Source organism: Symphalangus syndactylus, chromosome 20 (genome assembly GCF_028878055.3).
Source record: "Symphalangus syndactylus isolate Jambi chromosome 20, NHGRI_mSymSyn1-v2.1_pri, whole genome shotgun sequence".
Lineage (NCBI taxonomy): Eukaryota > Metazoa > Chordata > Mammalia > Primates > Hylobatidae > Symphalangus > Symphalangus syndactylus.
In genome coordinates, this window is record NC_072442.2 from 46,296,381 (window position 1) to 46,302,322 (window position 5,942).

General features: G+C 46.4%; 1 long non-coding RNA gene across 1 annotated transcript; it reads left to right on the forward strand.

The window, feature by feature from the left end:
* Positions 1 to 2,792: 2,792 nt before the first annotated feature.
* LOC134735247 (uncharacterized) lies at positions 2,793 to 4,608 on the forward strand. The gene is made up of 2 exons (XR_010118231.1): positions 2,793 to 3,374; positions 3,462 to 4,608. It is a non-coding gene; the product is annotated as an uncharacterized lncRNA (long non-coding RNA).
* Positions 4,609 to 5,942: the final 1,334 nt, after the last annotated feature.

Below are 5,942 nucleotides of genomic sequence, written 5' to 3' on the forward strand. Positions count from 1 at the left end.
GAGCTGTTGTTCCTATATGTCAGAAACGGGCTGCTCCTGGGGAAGATACTGGTAGCATTGGGATATCCAGAGAGCAGCCACTCTGGCAGGCCCAGGGCAGGAGCCAAGGGCACAGGGATAAGTGGGAAGCAGGGAGTTGGAGGCAAGCAGCAGCGCTCACTCCAGGAAAGCAAGCAGAGTGGGAGGCCTGCCATCCACCCTGGCAAGGGGCCAGCCGAGGAACAGAAAGCAAGCTGAGTGGGGAGGCAGCGTGGATGGGGTTCCAGCAGGTAGCAGGGACCAGCCACTGAGGTGGGCCGAGGGCAGAACTCCAGTTGCAGGATGGAGCAGGCCAGGCCCCTCCTCCTTACACTGGGCAGGTGACCAAGGCGGGAACTCAGGACCAAGGAGCACATCCTACTGTATCAGGTAGGATTCAGTTGGGTTGAGAAGAATGAAAACCCTCAAATATCACTGGCTCAAACAAGTTCAAAGCTCAGTTTCTCGCTCATGTTTAGCTGTCCTGAGGGAATCATTCCAGAGCCAACAGGGTGCTCCATGATGCAAAGGGAGAAGGGACCTAGGCTCCTGTCTTATTGCTCTGCTAACCACAAACATGACTTTTACCCCATGGTACAATATGGCTGCTGGAGCTCAGCCTTTCCATGCTATATTCCAGGTATCAGGAAGAAGTATGGGAAGGAGAAGAGTACTCTCTTTTTTTTCCCAGAATTGCACAGACTGTTTTATTTACATTTTTTTGGCCAGAACTGAGTCACATGGCCATGCCTAGCTGCAAAGGAGGGTTGGAAATGTTGTTTTCCTTTAACATATTCATAAGCCAGCTAAAAATCAGAACCTGCAGCTGAAGAACAAGAGAACATAGCTCTAGTGACTCAAATTATGACACAAGGCAGAGGTCAACCAGGGAACTCACAGTTCAGGCCCAGGGTGCTCGGCTGTAGCCATTTACACCCCTGCTGCCCTAGGTCCTGGGGCGTAGACGGGATAGGGTCATATGACTCCCACTGTGGGAGGGAGGGACCGTGGAGCTTAACCAGCTTAGCCTGGCTGTCTGAGTACCTGCAACCACAGCAACGGTGGGTATTGTTTGGGGGAGTGGGGGGATAGTCTCACTCTGTCGCCCAGACTGGAGGGCAGTGGCTTGATCTCTGCTCACTGCAACCTCTACCTCCCAGGCTCAAGCAATTTTCCCACCTCAGCCTCCCCAGTAGCTGGGACTACAGGCACGCACCACCATGCCTGGCTAATTTTTTGTATTTTTAGTAGAGACGAGGTTTCACCATGTTGCCCAGGTGGGTCTCAAATTCTTGGACTCAAGCAATCCACCCACTTTGGCCTCCCAAAGTGCTGGGATTACAGGAATGAGCCACTGTACCTGGCCTTTTGTGTTTTTTTTTGTTTTGTTTTGTAGCTAACCCAGCATTAACCCAGGAAGAAGCCTCAATGGCAAGAAAGTAGGGTTAGTCTGCTCATTGGCAGGGACAGTCACAGACTTAGAGGCCAACAACTGCTTGATGCTGAGAAAAGCATCCTCAAAATATGGGTCAAGGCCACGGACTGCCTTTTCCCAGAAGGCAGTGATGTGGCTGATGACAGCTTCTTTTTTTCTTTAAAATTTTACTGTAGACTAGCATTCATATAGAAAAGTACATAAATCATAAATGTACAGCTCAATGATTTTCACAAAATAAACACACCCAAGTAGCTAGCACCCAGATCAAGAAATAGAACATTATCCAGAACTTCAGAAGCCTCCCCCATCCCCTTCTTTCTGTCCTCTTCCCATCCTCCCCACTCTTCAACTCCCAACCCCCACCAGCATTTTTCTTTTTTTTTTGAGATGGAGTTTCACTGTTGTTGCCCAGGCTGGAGTGTAGTGGCATGATCTCAGCTCACTGCAACCTTTGCCTCTCAGGCTCAAGTGATTCTTCTGCCTCAGCCTCCTGAGTAACTGGGATTACAGGCACCCCCCACCACACCTGGCTAATTTTTGTATTTTTAGTAGAGACAGGGTTTCACTATGTTGGCCAGGCTGGTCTCAAACTCCTGACCTCAGATGTGATTCATCTGCCTCAGCCTCCCAAAGTGCTGGGATTACAGGCGTGAGCCACCGCACCCAGCCCCCACCAGCATTTTTGTAAATCAGTGCAGGTGATTCCACAGTATAGTCAATGTTGAGAACCACTAGTTTTATAACAATGCTTTTCAACCCTGGCTGCACGTTAAGAATCCACTGGGGAATGTCTGTCTTTTGAAGTAGAAGATGGAACCAAGATAGCTAGGAAGGCAGAGTGGCACCTGCCATGGACCAGCTGTGTGACCTTCAAGGAGTTCCTTCATCTCTCTGAGCCTCATCTGGGAAATGGGAACACTTTCACATTCCTGCAGAGTTGGGGCTGAGAGATAGAGGATGTCAGCCCAGGCACACGTAGGGCAATTCTGATACGTGGCAGCCACTATTGTTTTTATTAAAAGTGAGCAGCGATAGCATTAGGAGATATACCTAATGTTAAATGACGAGTTAATGGGTGCAGCACACCAACATGGCACATGTATACATATGTAACTAACCTGCACGTTGTGCATATGTACCCTAAAACTTAAAGTATAATTAAAAAAAAAAAAAAGTGAGCAGCCCCAGGAAGGCTTAAAGCCCTCACTTCCTTTACGCAGATGGAACCCATTCTGGGAATAGGGTATACAGGTTGTATTGATGAGAGGTCACAGTCCTTCTAGGGGACACAGAAAAATTCCAAGAGCGAGAGATTCCAAGCCAAGGTGGACAGCATCAGAGACCAGTGGCTGCGGATGAACTTGGGCAAGCCCAGCTTTGGTAAAGCCAATCCTCCTTTGGCGAGAACAGCAAGAAGCTGATTGGCTGCAGGCTGTGACGCTAAAAGCTGCTTATGGAGAACTAAGCAACCTTTGTTGAGCACCTACTAGGTGCCAGACACTACGCATGCCTGCCTTAAATCCTGGGGGCAGGCAGACTGATCCCTTCTTAACAGTTGAGGAGCCTGAGGCTTGGAGGCGGCAGTGCCTGACTTCCTCACCAAGGAAAACCTGTTGTCCCATGAGCCCGGGATCTGCCTGTGTTGGGATGCATGCCTGAGGGCATGCTGCATACACAAGTGACCTGGGGATGTGTTGTTTGATTAGATGCTCCTCTTTGTAGTTTTGCCTAAAACAAAAAGTACATGGCTTTTTAAGCTATTGACAACTTTATTTTTTGCACTTATTATAAGATATCATGTTCATTGTAGAACATCTAAAAAATACAGATAAGCAAAAAGAAAAAAAATCAAAATCTCCCCTAGTCCCAGCCTACAGAGATGGCCACTGTCAATGTTTGGGCATATATTTTCATACATGTGAGTCTGTTTGCATGTGTGTGTAGCAACTTACCAGAAAGGAGTCACATGCTACACATTGTTTTAGAAAATATTCTTTGTCTTCAGTTAATAATATATAGTGGCCGAGCGCAGAGCGGTTTGGTCGTTCGTTGGGCTGTGTCGGTTCTTCGCTCAGTCGGCTGCGGCTCTTCCTCGGGCAGCGGAAGCGGCGCGGCGGTCGGAGAAGTGGCCTAAAACTTCGGCGTTGGGTGAAAGAAAATGGCCTGAACCAAGCAGACTGCTGTAAATCCACCACAGCCCCCCCCGCAAACAGCTGGCCACGAAAGTCGCCAGGAAAAGCGCCACCTCTACCGGCGGGGTGAAGAAGCCTCATCGCTACAGGCCCGGGACCCTGGCGCTTCGAGAGATTCGTCGTTATCAGAAGTCGACCGAGCTGCTCATCCGGAAGCTGCTCTTCCAGAGGTTGGTGAGGGAGATCGCGCGGGATTTCAAAACCGACCTGAGGTTTCAGAGCGCAGCCATCGGTGCGCTGCCGGAGGCTAGCGAAGCGTACGTGGTGGGTCTGTTCGAAGATACCAACCTGTGTGCCCTCCACGCTAAGAGAGTCACCATCATGCCCAAAGACATCCAGTTGGCTCGCCGGATACGGGGAGAGAGAGCTTAAGTGAAGGCAGTTTTTATGGCGTTTTGTAGTAAATTCTGTAAAACACTTTGGTTTAATTTGTGACTTTTTTTGTAAGAAATTGTTTTGTAAGAAAGTGTTTATATAATATGTTGCATTTGTACTTAAGTCATTCCATCTTTCACTCAGGATGAATGCGAAAGTGACTGTTCACAGACCTCAGTGATGTGAGCACTGTTGCTCAGGAGCGACAAGTTGCTAATATGCAGAAGGGATGGGTGATATTTCTTGCTTCTCATGATGCATGTTTCTGTATGTTAAGGATTTGTTGGGTAGCTATTAAGGTACTAGAGTTGATAAATGTGTACTGAGTCCTTTTGCAATAAAACTGGTTATGACTTGATCCAAGTGTTTAACAATTGGGGCTAAGTCTGACCATACATCACTGTGATAGAATGTGGGCTTTTTCAAGGGTGAAGATACAAGTCTTAACCACAGTGTAACTTACAGTTTCCTTTAAAAAAAAAAAAAGTAAACCTGGCAGCTATAGAATACACTATGTGCATTTATAATAGCTATTTTATATATTGTAGTGTCAACATTTTTAAATTAAATGTTTTACATTCACAAGTGGTGGGGAGTCTTGTCATTAAGCTGTGTGTAATTTAGAGTACAGTTGGTTTTCTTCTGACTGCACTTGTTCTCATAGTAGTAAAATGCTATGCGCATTTATACCTTGCATAAGTCCTCATTCTACCACACGTTAACCCTCTAGCTGATAATGCAAACACTAACTGGGGGATTTTATTTATAAGGGCTCTAGAAAAAACAAGTTATTCACACCAGCATCATCTTAACTAATATTCTGAACTAGTTAGTGCAGCTTTTCATTGTGTTGTGTCGTTGGTCTCATAACTAGGTTGAGTTTTTCTCCTCTGCTAAGAGGAAACAGTACCGAAGTTCTTTTTCTTGTGGCATTTGTATTATGAAAACTTGGTGTAGGGGAGGAGCACAAAACTCCAGCCCACTGAACCTCTGCCAATTAAGATGGTGTTGGGTTAGGTTACATCTGGTTACTGTCCTGGGAAAATAATTTTTATAGAGATGGCCTTCCAAGTGGTTTTAAAATTTACTGAAGTTTTTAGGTCAATTATGTATGTTGACTAAATTTACAAATAAACTTGTTTATCCAAAAAATAATAATAATAATAATATATAGTGGCCATCTTTCTGTGTCACTAAATATTCTTTTTTGTCTTTTGAGACGGAGTTTCACTCTTGTCTCCCAGATTGGAGTGCAATGGCACAATTTCGGCTCACTGCAACCTCTGTCTCCCAGGTTCAAGCGATTCTCCTGCCTCAGCCTCCCAAGTAGCTGGGATTACAGGTGCCCACAACGCCTGGCTAATTTTCGTATTTTTAGTATAGACGGGGTTTTACCATGTTGGCCAGGCTGGTCTCAAACTCCTGACCTCAGGTGATCCTCCCACCTCGGCCTCCCAAAGTGCTAGGATAATAGGCATGAGCCACCGCACCTGGCCTCATTAAATATTCTTCTACAACAGTGGCACTGCATTAGAACCCCTGGGGAAGCTTTAAAAATATCGATGCCTGGGTTCCACCCCTAGAGTCAAATTTAATTCATCTGGGGTAGCCTGAGCTTTGGAATTTTTAAAAACTCCCCAGATAGTTTCAGTATGCAGCCAAACCTAAGAGCTGCTGAACTAAAACGTTTTTTTTTTCCGAGATGGAGTCTTGCTCTGTCGCCCAGGCTGGAGTGCAGTGGCACAGTCTCGGCTCACTGCAACCTCCACTTCCCGGGTTCAAGCGATTCTCCTGCCTCAGCTTCCCACATAGCTGGGATTACAGGTGTGTACCACTACACCCGGTTAATTAATTAATTAATTAATTTTTTAGTAGAGATGGGGTTTTGCCATGTTGGCCAGGCTTGTCTCGAACCCCTG